General features: G+C 45.7%; 2 long non-coding RNA genes across 2 annotated transcripts in view; one reads left to right on the top strand and one right to left on the bottom strand.

Annotated features, from left to right (window-relative positions):
• LOC135057567 (uncharacterized) overlaps positions 1 to 20316 on the top strand; it is a 190144-nt gene that overhangs the window by 30355 nt on the left and 139473 nt on the right. The window lies entirely within an intron of this gene.
• Positions 17976 to 18708, bottom strand: LOC135057565 (uncharacterized). Its single transcript, XR_010244205.1, has 4 exons — positions 18619 to 18708; positions 18401 to 18524; positions 18250 to 18305; positions 17976 to 18157 (listed from the first exon to the last, which is right to left on the bottom strand). It is a non-coding gene; the product is annotated as an uncharacterized LOC135057565 (long non-coding RNA).

The raw sequence follows: 20316 nt of genomic DNA on the forward strand, positions 1-20316 counted from the left end.
CAGCCGTTTTATCCACAGCAGCCCAGCTTTTCCTGGAACACCAGCTGGTACGATCCTGGGCTATCTCCATTGCTACAGTCGGGCCTGGTAAGGACTTTCCAACTAGAAGATTATAAGAACTATCTCACACTACCAGAGCCCTGTGGCCCTTGCCACCCTGTAGAACCCAGGAACTGTATTTATCCTCTGCTGATTTTTATGTTTTCTTTTACTGCTGCTGTGTTACGGAGTTTGTCATAAATAAACATCATTGACTTTTACCCTGGTTGTCGTGTTCACGCCTTCGGGCATTTCTTCTACATGTTACTTACATGTCTAGGGGTCTGATACAACCTCCCAGGTTCCGTTACATCTCAGCCCCTACAACTGAGGCTGCCTCCCGTCAGCTCAGGCCCTCAGTTGTGACAGTAAGCACTGACCATATGAATCCAGCCGGAGACCAGGATCAAGCGGCCAGGCCGATGCAAGAACTGGCAGCCCGACTTGAACATCAGGAGGCTGCACAGGGCCACATCATCCGCTGTCTCCAGGATCTCTCTACTCGGCTGGATGGGATTCAGACAACCCTCCGTGGATCAGATGCGTCCGGTGCGTCAACCACAGTGACTCCAGCTATAACCCCACCCACCTTACCCATTTCTGCTCCACGTCTTCATCTTCCAACGCCAGCAAAATTTGACAGATCTCCAAGATTCTGCAGGGGATTTCTCAACCAGTGTGAGATTCAGTTTGAGCTACAACCTGGCAATTTTCCCAGTGACCGTACAAAAATTGCCTACATTATCTCTCTTCTCAGTGGCTCAGCCCTTGATTGGGCATCACCGTTATGGGAGAGGTCCGACACCCTGCTATCCTCCTACACTGCATTCGTGTCAACATTCAGGCGTATCTTCGACGAGCCAGGCCGGGTAACTTCAGCTTCATCTGAGATTCTCCGTTTACGCCAGGGATCACGTACTGTAGGACAATATCTTATACAGTTTCAGATCCTGGCATCCGAACTGGCATGGAACGACGAGGCCCTGTATGCTGCATTCTGGCATGGCTTATCTGAGCGTATTAAAGATGAGTTAGCTACCAGAGACTTACCTTCCAAGTTAGATGAGCTAATCTCACTCTGCACGAAAGTTGATTTACGTTTCAGAGAGAGAGCAACTGAGCGTGGAAGATCATCTGCTCCAAAATCTTCTGCTCCTCCTCCTCGCCAACTGTCACCATCTAAAGACGAGCCCATGCAAATTGGCCGTTCCCGTTTAACTCCTGCTGAGCGCCGAAGACGTCTCTCTGAGTCTCTTTGTCTTTACTGTGCAGCTCCGTCTCACACCATCAATGCCTGTCCCGAACGTCCGGGAAAACTCCAAACCCTAGCTCGCCCAGGAGAGGGCCGGCTAGGAGTAATGATCTCCTCTCCATCTCCTCATGATTGTAATCTCCCAGTGTCGCTCCAAATTGCTCAACGTTACCGGAACGTCATTGCCCTCCTTGATTCCGGAGCAGCTGGGAACTTTATTACCGAAGCCTATGTTAAACGGTGGTCCCTACCCACCGAGAGACTTCCTTCGTCCATTTCCTTAACTGCTGTGGATGGCAGCAAGATTTTTGATGCAGTTATTTCTCTAAGGACTCTACCAGTTCGTCTGAGAGTGGGAGTTCTTCATTCTGAATTTATTTCTTTTTTAGTGATTCCAAGAGCCACACATCCTGTGGTCCTGGGCCTTCCATGGCTCCGTCTTCACAATCCATCTATTGATTGGACGACTACGCAGATTCTGGCATGGGGTCCCTCCTGTTCTGAGACGTTTGTTTAAAGTATTGCCTGTCTGTTCTTCCTCCCCCAGGTCGTCTGATGTTCCACCTCCTCCATATCAAGATTTCACGGATGTGTTCAGTAAAGCCTCTGCTGATATCCTTCCTCCTCATAGAGAATGGGACTGCCCGATTGATCTCGTTCCAGGGAGGGTTCCACCTCGAGGCCGAACTTACCCGTTGTCTCTGCCTGAGACGCATTCCATGGAGGAATACATTAAAGAGAACCTAGCAAAGGGGTTCATTCGACCTTCCTCTTCTCCAGCCGGCGCAGGCTTCTTTTTCGTAAAGCAAAAAGATGGTGGTCTGCGGCCGTGCATTGACTACAGAGGTCTGAACGACATTACCATCAAGAACCGCTATCCACTACCCCTGATTACTGAGCTCTTTGATAGAATCAGCGGAGCTACCATCTTTACAAAGCTGGACTTGAGAGGTGCATACAATCTCATCCGGATCCGTGAGGGTGACGAGTGGAAGACCGCCTTTAACACCCGTGACGGACATTATGAGTACCTCGTCATGCCCTTCGGATTGAGCAATGCTCCAGCTATCTTCCAGCATTTTGTCAATGAGATCTTCAGAGACATTTTATACCGTCATGTCGTGGTCTATCTAAATGATATCCTCATTTTTGCCAACAATTTAGAGGAACATCGTTTTTGGGTAAAAGAGGTTCTGTCCCGTCTCCGTGTCAATCATCTCTATTGCAAATTAGAGAAATGCGTCTTTGAAGTCAAGTCCATTCCGTTTCTAGGTTACATTGTGTCCGGTTCCGGACTAGAGATGGATCCTGAGAAACTACAAGCAATCCAGAATTGGCCGATACCCTTAACACTCAAAGGGGTCCAGAGGTTCTTAGGGTTCGCCAATTATTACAGAAAGTTTATACGAGACTTTTCCACCATTGTGGCGCCTATTACTGCTTTAACTAAGAAGGGTGCTAACACGTCCAAGTGGTCTGAAGAAGCTACGCAAGCTTTTCATCTCTTAAAACAACGGTTCATCTCTGCACCAGTTCTGAAACAGCCCGACATCGACTCTCCTTTCATCTTAGAGGTGGATGCCTCCTCCGTTGGAGTAGGAGCGGTGTTATCTCAGAGGGCTAAAGATGGCCATTTACATCCTTGCAGTTTCTTCTCTCGGAAGTTCTCCCCAGCGGAGCGCAACTATGCCATTGGCGACCAGGAGTTGCTAGCCATCAAGCTCGCTCTAGAGGAGTGGAGATATCTGTTGGAGGGAGCTTCTCATTCAATCACCATACTTACAGACCACAAGAACCTTTTATATCTGAAAGGTGCACAATGTCTCAACCCTCGTCAGGCCAGATGGGCACTTTTCTTTTCCAGGTTCGACTTTAAACTCCAGTTCTGTCCGGGCTCTCAGAATCGCAAGGCCGATGCCCTTTCCCGCTCATGGGAGCAAGAAAATGAGTCAGAGTCTTCAGACAAGCATCCTATTATCAATCCGTTGGCATTCTCCACGGTAGGGATGGACTCTACGCCCCCACTAGGGAAAAGTTTTGTGAAGCCGGTACTGAGGAAGAAGCTCATGCATTGGGCCCATGCTTCCCGTTTTGCCGGACATACAGGTATCCAAAAAACCCTGGAGTTTATCTCTAGGTCCTATTGGTGGCCAACTCTGAGAAAGGACGTCATGGAGTTTATTGCATCTTGCCCAAAGTGTGCCCAACATAAAGTATCCCGCCAGTCGCCTGCGGGGCAACAGGTTCCACTATCCGTTCCCCGTCGACCATGGACCCATCTGTCGATGGATTTCATTTCAGACTTACCCATGTGCAACAAGTTCAATACCATCTGGGTGGTAGTTGACCGGTTCACCAAGATGGCACACTTCATTCCTCTCACCGGTCTTCCGTCAGCTTCCAAGTTGGCTCAAGTGTTCATACAAGAGATCTTCCGACTCCACGGTCTGCCTGAAGAAATTATCTCAGATCGAGGAGTTCAATTCACAGCCAAATTCTGGCGAAGTTTATGTCAAGTCCTCCAAGTCAAACTAAAGTTTTCCACGGCTTACCATCCTCAGACCAATGGTCAAACTGAGAGGGTGAATCAGGACTTGGAGGCCTTCCTCCGCATCTATGTGTCTTCCTCTCAAGATGACTGGGTTCAATTACTTCCCTGGGCCGAGTTCTGTCATAACAATCAGTATCATTCCTCATCTTCTTCAACACCATTCTTCACCAACTTTGGATTCCACCCTAAAGTCCCTGAATTCCAACCGCTCCCAGCAACTTCTGTTCCAGCAGTGGATATCACCTTGCATCAGTTTGCAAACAACTGGAAGAGTGTACGAGCAGCTCTGCTCAAGGCATCGTTCAGGTATAAGAAGTTTGCGGACAAGAAGCGTAGAGCGGTTCCTGCTCTCAAGGTGGGTGATCGGGTATGGTTATCCACGAAGAATTTGAGGTTAAGAGTTCCCAGTATGAAGTTTGCACCTCGCTACATTGGTCCTTTCAAAATTGAGCAAGTCATCAATCCTGTTGCTTACAGACTTCAGTTACCTCCCTTCTTAAAAATACCCAGGACATTCCATGTTTCCCTGTTGAAACCGCTGATCCTGAATCGGTTTCATTCCTCACTTCCTCCAACTCCGAAAGTCCAAACTCAACGAGGCATTGAGTATGAAGTGGCCAAGATCCTGGACTCACGTCACCGTTACGGTCAACTACAGTATCTTATTGACTGGAAGGGTTACGGCCCTGAGGAACGCTCATGGACCAATGCTTCTGATGTCCATGCCCCTGCCTTGGTCCGGAGATTCCATTCCAAGTTTCCTCAAAAGCCAAAGAAGTGTCCTGGGGCCACTCCTAAAGGGGGGGGTGCTGTCACGATCCGGGTATCTGGACGCCATTACTTACCCTTCAGATGCCTCCTAAGGCTGGCTCAGCGTTCCAGGACCGGATCCCATCTGTTATACTGATGTCCACATTCCTGCCTCCTCTCCTGTCACTTTGAGACGCGGTCACCGCAACACCTGTTACATCCGGAATGGCGTCTCCCGCGCCCTCCGCCGCTGTTCCTGAGTTTCTACATGCAGAATGTCAGAGTGGTGATTACGTCAGCCGCGGCCTCCGCTGTGCCCGCGTGGTTAAATGTGCACTTATCAGTCTGGCGTCTCCTCTGGCCGGCGCCGCCATTACTGTTTTAATTCCCACATGGATTACAAACCAAACTTCCCTCCAAGTGTCTGCATGGGCGCAGCCATCTTGGATTCTGTCATCTGTTCATTTCCACCAATCTGCTGTCTGCATTGTTAATCTGCATAATTGCCTAGCCAATCCCTTCCTTGCTGCAGGTATAAGTAATCTGTGCCTGAGCAAGGAAGGCGTCAGTGCTTTGGTTGTCAAACCTAGTTCCAGTTTGTCTCTCTCCTGTGGTTGTTTTCCAGGTTCCAGTTCCTATCTCCACACTTCCACTAAAGAGACCCGCACCAGCATTCCACCTGCGGTGTAGCCTGACTCTCCTATCCATTTGGATTCATCTGCTTCCAGCTACAGATCCACCTGCTTTCAGCATCCAGCTTCCAGCAGAGGTCAGCTCTTCTTAAAGTGCCGGTACCCTTTTCTACAGATTATCAGTTATCACCGGCATTATTATTTCACCGCTCTCAAGCTCCAAACATCACTTCATATTTCATCGCTCTCAAGCTACATTTATCATTTAACTGGTTCCAGCCAGTATCCACTCCGTGCCAACATCAGTCTGGTTCCAGCCAGTACCCACAGCAGCCGTTTTATCCACAGCAGCCCAGCTTTTCCTGGAACACCAGCTGGTACGATCCTGGGCTATCTCCATTGCTACAGTCGGGCCTGGTAAGGACTTTCCAACTAGAAGATTATAAGAACTATCTCACACTACCAGAGCATGTGGCCCTTGCCACCCTGTAGAACCCAGGAACTGTATTTATCCTCTGCTGATTTTTATGTTTTCTTTTACTGCTGCTGTGTTACGGAGTTTGTCATAAATAAACATCACTGACTTTTACCCTGGTTGTCGTGTTCACGCCTTCGGGCATTTCTTCTACATGTTACTTACATGTCTAGGGGTCTGATACAACCTCCCAGGTTCCGTTACATCTCAGCCCCTACAACTGAGGCTGCCTCCCGTCAGCTCAGGCCCTCAGTTGTGACACACAATTCACATTTGCTCGCTGTGTACCAGGAACACTAGATTAGTACTTCTGACGCAAAGGAAATTGTTCTAACGCTTAAACATAATGATGCGTGGTGCAAGGCATAGCGCAGTCACTCATATCAGAACTGTTTTATGTACTTGGATTAGCACATTAATTGCATACAGAGGCACAGAAAATGCCAGAACCAGTAGTCGGCGCACCCTCACATTGTCACTTTGTCACATTAGCAATGCGACTAAGACGTATTTTGAGCTGGACCCTATGGTGCGGATAAGTCACGCTAAGTCTCGCTAAACTGAGCTACTTGGCGCAATTTCAGTAAATGTGTATGTGGGCACATCTGTAGCACCATCTGTGTAATATAAGGAGGACAAAATAAATGAATGTAGTAGCAATGAGAGCACCCCACATGTGGGTGTTAGGCTCATCTGCGCCCATGAGGGAGATAAGAGGGTCACTCACCACTTGTAGCACCCCTCCATCACCTTCAATGTGAAGTTGATTCGGGTCCACTGGGTGAAGGACTTTGGGGATGTTCAGTTTGGAGGATGAGGCAATGTGCAGCCCGCTCAGGATGGCACCCAGCACCCACACAGCCAGGTGCCCCATTTCTGCCAGCAGTACTCTCCTGGGGTCCACTCAGCCCTGCAATTGCCCAGAACACCTGCAATCACCCGCTGAACCTTATTTGAAATGATCCGCCTTTCAGTTTTCTCCAGGTGACCCAGGTCAGCACTCAGTGCTGACTGCAACCCAGCAGCACAAGGCAGCACTGGCAAGTGTTAGCCTCCGATGCGGTGCACTGTGCTGGGGGATGAGAAGCCGCTTTAGCCAGGGGAGCTATCCCTGGCTGCAGCGTTCAGTGCCAAGCGCTGGGGACCGGGAACTCCGCTCCCGTCACCCCAGCCACACAAGGATCAAGGAGAGCTATTACATGCGCCAGTGGTGGAGGGAGCTGCAGCAAGGAAGTGAGGAGTTCAGGACAACAGCTTCTGGTGCAGCAGAGGGGGAAGGACGGACCAGATGGGGCACCGGGAGCTCACTCCTTTGTGTCGGCCCTGTTCAGTGCTCAAAGTGTCGGTATGCCATAACGTTGTATACCGGCCCACTTCGAGCACTGCATATTTATGTTTAAAGTATGACTTAAATGTATTTCATGAGTGTACTGGTAATAGGTCTGCAAAAGAGCCATAGCCACCCTTAGAAAGAACCTGCAAGATCAAGATCAAGCCTTGTTCACAAAGGCTTATGTCCTTTGTGAAATGCCAGGAACCTAGATAGCAAACATCTTCAGCCAGCAAAGAATAATGCTCATACTAATTACGGTAACAAGCCTGTTTTGCTTCATCCAACCGAAGGAATAAAATAATTCATTAATCCAATAGTAGCAGAAGAAGGAAATTCCGCCCCTGAAGGATTGTAACTGCAGACTAGATCACTGGATGCTAGAAGTGGCAGTTCTGCTGGACAGATTGATACAGCACAGGACAACCTTCTTCCTTTGTCCTGAAACTATGCAGGCCTTGTGAATCTGTGAGTTGCTCGAAAGCAAGGGGACTGTAAAGCAGGACTGCTGCTTTGCTAGAAGTAACACAAAATGAGCCTTGCCATCCAGAAAAAAAGGCTGAAGCTTGGGTTGGTACTAGAAGACTGAAATTGTACCTGTATGAATGTGTATTGTTTAAATTTTAGTGTGAGCAAAGAACCTTAAAAGGCCTACAGATGTAGCCATGCTCATCGTGACTACACCAGTGGCAAATGGGCACTCTAGGTGCGGCCTGGTGCTCCCACGCCTAGCCATGCCGAGCTGCATATTTAGCAGCCCTATTCATTGTGAATCAGGCGTGTGCACATTAGATGTGCATACAGTCGCGCCTAACAAGGTGTCATTTCTCCAAGATGTAGCCGCAATGAATCTGGCTACATCTATGTCACTATCACTCTCATACTCAGAATTCCTTACAAGTCGGGTGTTCATGACGTTGGTGTTTTGCAAATTATACTAACAATAAAATATACTGGTCTGCCACCACCAAGGGTTGAAGGATAATATTGGTTCTGCTCACAGCATTTAGAAATCAGTAGCATATAGTATATACGCTATCAGTAGCATCAGAATATACGCTTTAAGTATCAGCACCCCAAGACTGTAGGTCTGAGAACACAGAATATCAGAACTAGAATTAAGGTTTCATTTCAAGAATAACTTTAACAAAGCTTATAGTTACAAAAAGAATTACAAAAGATTATATGATTATGTAAACGTACACACATTACAGGCAATTTCAAAGAAAATAAAAAGGATAAAAACAAAAGCTCAGGTACTGTATCATCTTCGAATTGAAAAATGTTTGGAGTAAGGTCCCTCATGATAGAAGTTGGGGGGTGTAAATAGACTATGTAGGCCCCATAGCACAATCTAGAAAGGGCCCGCCCTCTTCCTTGTCACTACTATGCCACTTAGGGGAGCAAGAGAAAGAGTGCGAGGGCAGTGAAAGAGAGATAAAGAGGGTGTCAGGGGGAGAAAGAGAGAGGAGCGAGAAAGAGAGAATCAAGGGGTCTATTTCTGAAGCAGTGAGAAAAGTAGAGAAGTGAGCCTGTGGAGAAGTTGCCCATGGCAACCAATCAGCGGCTCTGTACAATTGTATAGTATGCAAATTATAAAGGTTATTTCAATGATGATTGGCTGCCATGTGCAAATTCTCCACTGGCTCACTTCTCCAGCCTTTTCAACGTTTCATGAATAGAAAGAAAGGAATGAGAGGGGAAAGACAGGGCATTAGGGAGGGGGGGGAGAGAGAGAGAGAGACGGTGTGAGAGAGAGTCGTGGGAGGAGTAAGAGAGAGAGAGGGAGGGGAGTGAGTTGGAGTGAGAGAGAGTGTGTCAGGGAGGGAAAGAGAAAGAGAGGGGAATGAGAGAGTGAGAGCGTCAGTGAGAGACACAGAGGGAGATATAAAGGATGTCAAAGAGAGCGAGAATGAGAGAGAGGTGGTGTCAGATAGAGAGAGTGTCAGGGAAACAGCGAAAGTGTCAGGGAGACAGAAACAGGGAGAGAGAGTGAGATACAGTGCGCGAGAGAGAGATGAAATTTCTGTGTCAGGGAGAGTGAGGGAAAGAGACAGTGTCAGAGAGAGAGAGAAATAGTGCACGTGAGAGAGAAAAACAGTGTCAGAAGGAGAGAGGGAGAGACAGTGTCAGAGAGAGACGGAGAGTCAGTGATAGGTAGAGAGAGACAGGTAAAGAGAGACAGAGAGACAGTGTCGAGGAGAGAGTGTTAGGGAGGGAGAAAAAGATAGGGGAACAAGAGAGAGAGATAGTCAGGGAGAGACAGAGAGGGAGAGGGGGGTGTCAAGCAGACAGAGGGGGTGTAAGGGAGAGAGTGAGACAGTGACAGAGGGATAGGGAGAGAAAAAGAAAAAAGTGTCAGGGAGAGAGAGAGAGGGGGGGAGTGAGCATGATCGGTGGAGAGGGAGGGGGGTGAGCAGGAGAGAGAGAGGGAGGGGGAGTGAGCAAGAAAGAGTGAGAGGAGAGGGGACGAGCAGTAGAGAGAGAAGAGTGAGCAGGAGAAAGGGGGGAGAGCAGGAGAGAGAGACGGGGGAATGGGCAGTAGAGAGAGAGAAAGAGTGAGCAGGAGAGAGAGGGGGAGTGGGAGTGAGCAGAAGTGAGAGAGGGTGGGGAAGTGAGCAGGAGAGAGAGGGGTGGAGAGAGAGAGAGAGAGAGAGAGAGAGAGAAGTGAGCAGGAGTGGGGGGGAATGAGCAGGAGAGAGAGTGAGAGAGAGAGGGGGGGGTGGAAGTGAGCAGGAGTGAGAGAGTGGGAGAGAGGGAGGGGGAGTGAGGAGAGAGGCATGGGGAGTGAGCAGGAGAGAGAGGAGAAAGAGTGTGGGAATGAGCAGGAGAGAGGGGATGGAGGGAGGGAGGGAGGGGGTAGCAGAAAAACCATTACCCGATTACTGCACACTATACAGGCCTCATGGGGGTGGGCACGTCACTGCATTAGGCACTGCCCACTAAATACCCGCAAATCGCAACAATGCACTCACTGCTGACGGTCAGGTAAGGTGTGGGACATAGTGGGCAGGACAGGCTGGACCAATGTTTGCCACTGTGTGGGCCTTGCTACATTCCCCACGGCTGGGGGTCAAGGGGGAGCGGCGGGCCTCAGAGGTACCCAGTGGCAGGGTACAGGGGGAGCTGAGAGCCCTGGAAGCAGCCAGGGCCCCATATCGGCTGCACTCCCTGCACCCTCAGTAGTTATGCCACTGACCTGAGGCATACTAATCATCAGTTGTTAGACTGTCCTAGTATTATGACACCTGAAATACCTGAAATGTTTGCACAATAGCAATAGCACTATGGCCCTCATTCCGAGTTGTTCGCTCGCAAGCTGCTTTTAGCAGCTTTGCACACGCTAAGCCGCCGCCTACTGGGAGTGAATCTCAGCTTATCAAAATTGCGAACGAAAGATTAGCAGAATTGCGAATAGATACTTCTTAGCAGTTTCTGAGTAGTTCCAGACTTACTCGGCATCTGCGATCAGTTCAGTCAGTTTCGTTCCTGGTTTGACGTCACAAACACACCCAGCGTTCGCCCAGACACTCCTCCGTTTCTCCAGCCACTCCCGCGTTTTTCCCAGAAACGGTAGCGTTTTTTCGCACACACCCATAAAATGGCCAGTTTCCGCCCAGAAACACCCACTTCCTGTCAATCACATTACGATCACCAGAACGAAGAAAAAACCTTGTAATGCCGTGAGTAAAATACCTAACTGCAAAGCAAATTTACTTGGCGCAGTCGCACTGCGGACATTGCGCATGCGCATTAGCGACTAATCGCTCCGTTGCGAGAAAAAAATAACGAGCGAACAACTCGGAATGACCCCCTATGCTTTACTGATCATTAGCAAACATGCTCAGCCACAGTTTACTTCCTTGCAGATGACACAAAGTAAAACAGTTGTAGGGGAAAAAAAACATGTATCCTGTTTGTGTATAAGGCATCAGAATGCTGGGAAAATATGAACTCCAACTTAAGTGGAGTCCAAAGAACAGGACCTTCTTGGAGCTCTACTTATATACGCTGGTGCAAGAAAAATTGTGAACCCTTCAGAATGTTCTATATTTCTGCCGAAATTTGGCCTAAAACTACCTCAGATTTTCATACAAGTCCTAAAAGTAGATAAAGAGAACCAACTCAAATACGGGAAATGATCCAATATCACATATCTGTGAGTGTCAAAAGTATGTTTGTGGAAGTCTATCATGACACAAACCAAAGAGATTTCCGAGGACCTCAGAAGAAGAGTTGTTGATGCTCATTGGGCTGGAAAAGGTTCCAAAACCATCTCTAAAGAGTTTGGATTCCACCAATCAACAGTCAGACAGATTGTATACAAATGGAGGAAATTACAAACCACTGTTACCTACCCCAGGAGTGGTCAACCAACAAAGATCACGCCAAGAGTAAGGCATCTAATAGTTTGCAAGTTCACAAAGTAACCCAAGATAACCTCGAAGCAACTGAAGGTCATTCTCACATTAGCTAATATTAATGTTCATGAGTCCACTGTTAGGAGGACACTTAACAATAATGGTGTGCATGTCAGGATTGCAAGGAGAAAGCTGCTGCTCTCCAAAAAGAACACTGCTGCCCATGTGCAGTTTGCTAAAGACCACCTGGACAAGCCAGAACAATGTGGAGAGGAGAGCAGAGCGCGGGAGAAGAGGGCGTTGTTGGCGCACAGAGAAGAGCGCGAGAGAGAGCCGAGCAGAGAGGCGGCTGGAGGGTCTCACGCGGCTGCCCCGACAGCAGAAAGAGAGAGAGAAGTGCCAGGAGGGGAGGACTGACCCTGCTGCTGGAGCTAACGCCGCCGCTGATTGCCGGGCAGCGTGTGAGGAGGGCTGTGCGCTGCTACAGCTGACAAAGGAGACCCACCGGGTTGGTGCCGCGCATCCAGGGGAAGGAGAAAGCTGCGGCTAGCCAGAGCGCCAGGTGGTCAGTGGCAGCCGGAGGGACAGAGCCGCACAAGGAGAGATTGGGGATTCCCTCGCCAGCCGCCCACAGAGAGACAGAGAGCTGGATTCCAGCGTCCACCACCCGGAGAAGGCAAAGAGAGAGAGGGAACTACTGCAGGTACACTCACAAAATCTCCCAGCTGGCTTATATTATTGGGATCCTCCACCCCTACAACAAATAGATATAGCTGGGGACTGGCACGAGTAGTGAATCCTGGTAACAAGGGGGATGCCCCTGACCCCAAATAGCCCTATCTAGGACCCCTCAGTTAACAGTGCCCTACCACTGCCACCAAGTGGTGGTATTAGATATGAACCAAATCCACTGGTAATTATACAGTTCAATAAAAAGGACAGAGTGGTTCAAATCCCTGTTCTGGCCCCTGCAAACCAGAACTGTTTTATGACAGTTTTTACTACCGGAGGCTAACTGACTTACCTTCCCGTGGATACAAATACCCACCAGCGCCTTTATTGTTGCTGTGTTATATTATAAATAATCCAGTTTGTACACTTCCCTACAAATACTTACCTCACGTCCACTGACGTCTTCTAAAGAGTTCACTATTAAAGTGCATGTGATAATTTAAAAAGGAGACATTTACCCCAACCGCCAACTAAGGCGCAGGAACTGAATGCAGTATATATGCAGTATATAAGGTGCAGCGACACCCTATGGACAGTTTAGGTAGGGTACCAAGAATTACTGTTAGGACATTTCTTATCCTAAAATATTAGAAGTGGTTTATTACAATTTAATGATTGCTATTGCATGTGATTGATATGATTATTTGGTCAAGCCACTGTCGTGCCTTTTGAAATACATAAGCTGTGAATGCTGACATAAATTGGGGTATTGCAATAGCAATTGGGGTATTGCAATAATGTCTAATCTACGCAATTGTTTCTAACCAGAATTGTGTTACAGCGGTGACTAATAACTTGCCGTGCAATAAATGGTTGTCACCGTCTCCCTGTGTGGTGGTCCTTGAGCATACTGTGTTTGGGTTGTCCTTCCGGGGTCCTCCATTTCCTTCTGTCCCAGCCATACAGGTGATGTGAGAAAACAGCTGCTGGTCTCGACATCGTTGAAGAGTGGATTCGGCTGATAAAGAAGATGGCTGAACTTCAGATACAAACACACCCCACCCGCTCTATAGCGATATCACAAATTAATTCTGAATTATACCCGAATATTCTACAGGAAAATGTCCGGACATCTGTCCATGAGCTGCATCTAAAGAGAACATGGGTCATGCAGCAAGACAATGACCCAAAGCACACAAGTCATTCAACCAAAGACTGGTTAAAGAAGAATATATTGAAAGTTTTGGAATGGACAATTCAAAGTCCTGACCTTACTTAAACCAATCAACATGTTGTGGAAGGACCAGAAGTGAGCATTTAATGGGAGGAAACCCCCAACATAATTGAGTTGAAGCGGTTTTGTCCGGAGGAAAGGGGTAAAATTCCTTCAAGCCGATGTTCAGGACTAATCAACAATTATCAGAAATGTTTACATGCAGTTATTGCTACACAAGGGGGTCATACCAGATTCTCAAAGCAAAGGTTCACGTACTGTTGCCACTCACAGATATATGCTATTTGATCATTTTCCTCAATAAAAAAATTAGTATGTCTAATTTTTTGTCTCATTTGTTTGATTTGGTTCTCTTTATCTACTTTTAGGACTTGTGTGAAAATCTGAAGTAGTTTAAGACCATACTTTAGCAGAAATATAAAAAATTCTGAAGAGTTCACAAACTTTCAAGCACCACTGTATTAGTATGGACAGTATGCTGGCATATTTATCTGCTTTATACATTCTCCTAATAATGAACATGATACTGATGGAGTCTGCGCTAGTTGGGTATATGGGTGTATGGTCTTCCGCTGGGCCATTACTAGGTGTGTGCCAGCGGTTCCTGGCACATAGCACATATGCACTGTGGGCGCAGAACCACCAGCATCTGCAGGTAGCTACTTGTTACAGTGTTATATAGAATAGTAGCCGGGCAGCGCTGTAGCTTGTCATCCACACACTTTGCCCCTCCCGACACACACACACACACACACACACCCCCTCTCTACCTGGCAGGGGCTGTACTTTGCATAATATGTATCAGGGATTCTATCTGGCATAATGTGTATCAGGGTGTCTACTGTAGTGTAATGTGTGTAAGGGGTACTAGTGTGTGGTGTAATGTGCATAACAGACACCAGGGCCGTAACTAGGTGTGTGCCAATGGTGCCTTGCCCACAGCGCAAATTCACTGAGGTCACACCATCTGGCAGCACACCTGCATGGCCGCTGTCTCCAGACTCCTGTGTAATGTACACACTCACTGCCCCGTGACGCCGCCGCCTGTGCCCCCTGACGGCACCGCCTGTGTCTCACTGATGGCAAGGCCTGAGTCCTGCTGACAGCGCTGCCTGTCTCCCATCACCCACCACCGCCGCCGCTGCTGCTGTAAAGGACCCGGAAGCTGGCCTGGCAGCAGCGCTGTGACCAGTGTCTGCCTTTGCTATTTGGCCCAGCCCTGAATGCCAGTTCAGCCCCCCTGCAATTCAGGAGAGATGTGATGACGTCAAACATCTCTCCCGGCATACACAGAGACTCTCCCACACTGCCCTGTGCCCTGCCCTACCACTGCACAGCGAGCGAGGAGCTGAAAGTTGAAGGAGGAGGAGATCCTCATTTTCCTCCTTCTGGTTAATAAATTACGAAATTACGTTTTATAAAGACGAAAAAATACATCCATTTGAATGGGGACTCTGTCTGCCGTAATGTGTAAAATATGGACGCTGTCTGCCGTAATGTGTAAAAAGGTGGACTGTCTGTCGTAATGTGTAAAAGGTGGACTCTGTCTGCAGTAATGCGGAAAAAGGGGACGCTATCTGCCGTAATGTGTAAAAAGGGGATGCTGTCTGCCATAATGTGTAAAAAGGTGTTAATATGAATTGGTATAATTTTGTGGCCACACCCCTTCCCCTTGAAGCCATGCACCTATATTTTGGACACGTGCCTACAGCGCGCACTGCCCTTATTTTACATGGGGGGGCACCAATGCCGTTTCTTGCACACAGCGCTAAAATGTCTAGTTACGGCACTGACAGACACTACTGTGCCGTGTAATGTAAATTGGTACCAGTGGCAACATCACCAGCTTTCACAACATCATGCAGGTGGGAGCGGGATAGCACATATGAACATACATGCAGGGATGTATGTAACATATGTGCTGGCTGCAGGTCTCCGGGAATCATGTGCATGTGGTCTTACAGCCGCTGCTGAACCCAGGACTCAGCATAACGCCCCTCCACCCTCCTGCCCCGCCCAGGCTCCAATTGGCTAGTTTTCACAAGAGTCTGGGGATGGGCTGTGATGGAGAGTAGAGCCAAATGCAGCATCCCGGGTTCAGCGGTGGCTGTAAGACACGCAGTGCTGCCGACTCCCGGAGACCTGCATATATGTTACATAAATCTCTGCATGTATGTTAATATGTGCTATCCCATTTACCCCTGTATGATGTGGTGTGAGCTGCAACCCCTGAAGGCTGCGGCTACCATTGAATGGTACTATTCAGTGGCCATGCCCCTTCCCAATAAAGCCACTCCCCTATATTTTTGGCACGCACCTTAGGCGCACACTGTCCCTATTTCAGATATGGTGGTTGAGGGGGCACCAATTCCTTTTCTGCCTCAGGGCACCAAAATATCTAGTTACGGCACTGGTCTCCCATCCCATAAATAGCACTTCTGCTTTTTTTCCTTAACATTTTTGCTGTACATCTAATAACTGTTCTTTTTTTGACTACATGTAAAATAATCTTCTACATGACATAGGTCATAAGGGAATTACACAATTTCCCAGACAGGTCCATTGTCATAACAGCTGACAATCTTTTCTGTGCACTGAAGTGCATGACATGAAAGTTCAACTTCTTTTTTGACATCTGTTGAACCTTTAATCATGTGCCAGAAAAGCACTTACATGCACTCCCAGCAATATTACATGAAATTTGGCACAAAACAAAAAATATGATCAACATTTTAGAAATAAATAAGAAAAAAAGATGCAGTACATTGTGGCTCATAGACTCGCGAAAGTGACCAGGTTATTGTTTGGTATTGACGTAGAAACTTTAATTTCTCAAGCATTGTGCTGTGACGTTGCACAAATTTGGTTGGACCATACTTGTCGACTTTTGAAAAGCATTTCAGGAAGATTGTGAAAGAAATACCTATGAATGCAGTGGTAAAGTGGACGTATACTGCTCCACCTGATATGCGTGTCATAAAAGGGACCTACATTCAATTGTAAACAAGCCCCAGAGCAGTTATAGATGTGCAATATATTGCACACATTACAGTTGTTGCTCAGTAAGATTATTTTTTCATAAAAATGGCCACAAGTAATCCTTATTTGAAAATGCATTTAGCAAAAGGGATCATTGTGCTTTCACTGGTGCAGACCAGGGGGGTTTCTGAGTACCTGGAAACCGCCCCGATGAGACAACTTTTTTATTTTTGAGACGGAGACTGCAGTGTCTCCGTCTCAGTAAAAGCTGCGACAGGTAGACCTGCTGCAGTAGCAGAGAGCTAGAGCTCTCTGCATAGAGAATGTCAGGGGGGAGCTGATGGCTGTGCATGCTCAGCCACAGCAGCTCCCTCCGTCCTCACACAGTGCTGCCGGTTTGCTCCCGCCCCCCATTCCTTGGTGGTATGTATAAGATATACAGTATGTATACTGGATATGAAGTTTGTGTGTGTGTGTGTGTGTGTGTATGTATGTATTTATGTTTGTTTGTTTGTTTGTTTGTGTGTGTGTATGTATATATGTATGTATGTATGTATGTATGTATGTGTGTTTGTGTACATATGAAAGCATGTGCTATGTATGTATGTATACACACACACAGTGTGTGTATAGAGCTTCCTTGCTCACTGACCTTATCCCCATGATGAAGTCTAATTATTGACGAAACGCGTTGGGACTGATGCACCTGAACTTCCCTTATGGGCAGATAAGCTATTTTAATATTTATTTTTTGTACGTTTGAATTTTTACCATTTTTTTTTGGATGTTTATGGAAAATCAGATGTATTCTATTCCTGATATGGACAGATAAGCTTGTCATACTTTCTATCCTGTACGCTTGCATTACTTCTATTTTTTATGTTTTATGTGTTGTATTAAATATAGTGAAAAACTTTTAAAAAGATCCCCGGCTGTGGATTTTAAATTGTGGGATTTGCTTTTACCCAGAAAGTTTTTTATACACAATTGGTTCATTTGATTTATGGATTGAAAATTGCATGAAAACAGTACGCGCTATGTTATTTTGTTCTTTCTTTTTTCATGTACCTATATTGGTCCAATGACTGAAGGAAAAGTCTTTTATATGCCAGATAAGTAGCGTCCTGCTCTCATTCACACCAGTTTTATACTTTATACTTTATATAATCTTATTAGACACTAGTAGGTGCCCTTTTCTCCACTTCCTAAAAAAATTCTCTTTATGTGTTTTCTAAGCACATATCTATTGCTTAAGGTTGAAGCCACTCTCACTCTAGAGAAAGTGTCATTTACCATATGCACTCGACTTTTTATTTACTACTGGTAGTGCACTGTGATACCTGAGTGCCCCGTTTCTATTTGTTCGATATATATATATATATATATACAAAACACAATAGTATCTTTATCTCGCGCCAACCTGGGAGCAGCACTTCGGGAGAGATCTTTGTTGGAAGACCTCAAAACATACAGAATAAAACACAAATTCCTAAGTGCGCTAAGATGGAATGTATTTACACACTTCTTCAGGCGATAATTTCGTCAGAATGTAGACTGGAGGATATTTAAAACTGGGGACCTGTAACCGACACCCCTCACCAAAATAGTCACCCAAACAAGAGGCCAATCGGCCAATTAGTAAAAAGTTGTTTTAATAACATGTAATTGAACATATGAGTTTTAACACAGTTCACAATATAAAATTATATGAATAAAATACAACCAAAAGAATACACAGCCAACACGTTTGTGAGATGGATCCTAGATACCCCTCACCTTTTGCAAGGTGCGAGCTCGACAGGGAGTATCTTCACAAACTAGATTTTGATCCTTTGACTGACAAACCCAACGCGTTTCATCTTATCGACTTCATCAGGGGTAACTTGTTTGGGAGATAATAAAAATAATTCTATTTAAGACTGCTATTGACAAATTGGGGGAATTATGTATACGTAGTATAAAAACAGTACCTACCGAGTATAGAAAGAGGACTAATTTGCTCTCAATGGATTTGTAAAGATGATCCTATCCTAAAATGAATATAAACAACACATTCTTACATGTGTTCATTTGATGGAACTAATGAAACATTATTAATATTATTATAGTTGTCGACTAGACATACCTCAAAAAAGGATTATTCGAAATATGTCGGGACTTAATAAGTGAAGCTCTTATATCCGGACTCCTAATGGATATTTCTTCTAAAAAGTATAACCAATTAAGTGATGATGTTTTATATGGACTGCCTAATAAAGAGAGAAAGGGAGAATCCAATATGGACCAATTTAGGTAGTCAGCTGCCTATTTGGTTCTATTAGCTGATCATAGGAAATACCATACCTTAAAGATAGTTTTGGCGTAAAATCTTTGTCAAACCGCCTATAGGAATTATTGATTCTAGCCTCCTAGGAGTGCTGACAACCGAATATCAGCATTTTTGTAAACTACCTAATAGAAAACAAAAATTATGTTATTCACAAAAACATACCTATTGATATAATTTAATAATTAAGGTAATTTGGTGATCCAATTTACTATAGACATACCTTAAAAATGGTATCCACTTTTAAGAACCGAGACTACTTCTAATTCAAATATTGACCTTCATACAGTAGAAAACTCTGAAAAGATCAATATTCATTTTTATTGTTTTATATTAATTTTTAATGAAAGGTGTGTCAGTCATTGAGAATCACTTACAGATATACATATAAGTGTACATACCCAGAATTAAATAGCTGGTTTGACAATCTCAAAGGTATAAATGATGTGGATTCCTCAATAGGTCTCAATGAAAAATGGAAACATTATCACTATTTCCAAAAGGCATAGTTCTAACCACAACTTCAAATTAGTCTCATAAAAAACAATCCTTTCAGCAGATGGAGACATTGTCACCATTTGCAAGAGGCACAATTCTGATGGTGAGTATAATACCTATATTCACTGTGTCTTGTAAAAAAGGGCTTTTCAGGAAATATTGTCACTATTTATAAAGGGCACAGTTCTAATAAAGTTAGTACCAGCCTTAACCTTTATAGTGATTGATTCCAATAAACCATCAGGAAAATTATTTTCATAGTAATTAATTAGAGCCTTCAAAAAATTAAACAAACAAAGATAATAGACAAATAATTAATTCCAATAAACCAGCAAGAGATTTACATTCACAGTTATTAACTTAAGCCTTCAGAAAAATGAAACAAACAGAGATGATGTGTGCACTCACCCTGGGAAAACTTTAGCTGCATGTGGAAGTCACAGAGTAAAGCAGTGATTGCTGCAGCTGCTATTTAAATTACTTGCCTGCATACATCACTTCCTTTAATTAGAGATGGCTTCTAATAGTTAAATCATCCTAAATGAAGGTTAAACTTTACTTATAGATTCATACTTCTCTTCTATGAGGATCCACAAATAAAATTGCCTGCTTCCAATATGTTGTGCCTTTAGCTAATGTACTTGGTAAACTTTTTATTCATGTTAAAAAGGCTAAATTGCTCACACCTGACCGGAAGACCGTATTTCCGGTGTGCGTTCCAATATGCGTTCCACCTACTGTGACATCACCAAAAAGGCTAGGAGACCATGATGTGCGCTGTATTATAGGCCAATGAATGGTGGGAATCACGTGGGGGTATGCATCATGGTGCACGTGTTCAGTCACGTGCCCGCGATGCACTTTGTACGGAGGCCTAGGCCGATCCGACCCACAGGACCAGTGACGCGGTATGCGTCAGGGGAAGGTAATAATGTGCCCCATGACGCGTTGCTCGTCAGAGGGGAGGGGAGGTCTATGAGAAGGAGACTACATGTCCCCTGATGCGCTACGCATCAGAGAGACGCGTCAGATGTGGTACGCGTCAGAGAGAAGGGATGACCCGTGGGAGAGGTTGCGCCATTAAAACAGCCTATTTGGTGATGTCACGGTAGGTGGAATGCATATTGGAACGCACACCGGAAATACGGTCTTCCGGTCAGGTGTGAGCAATTTAGCCTTTTTAACATGAATAAAAAGTTTACCAAGTACATTAGCTA

The sequence above is a fragment of the Pseudophryne corroboree genome, chromosome 3, assembly GCF_028390025.1.
Source record: "Pseudophryne corroboree isolate aPseCor3 chromosome 3, aPseCor3.hap2, whole genome shotgun sequence".
NCBI lineage: Eukaryota > Metazoa > Chordata > Amphibia > Anura > Myobatrachidae > Pseudophryne > Pseudophryne corroboree.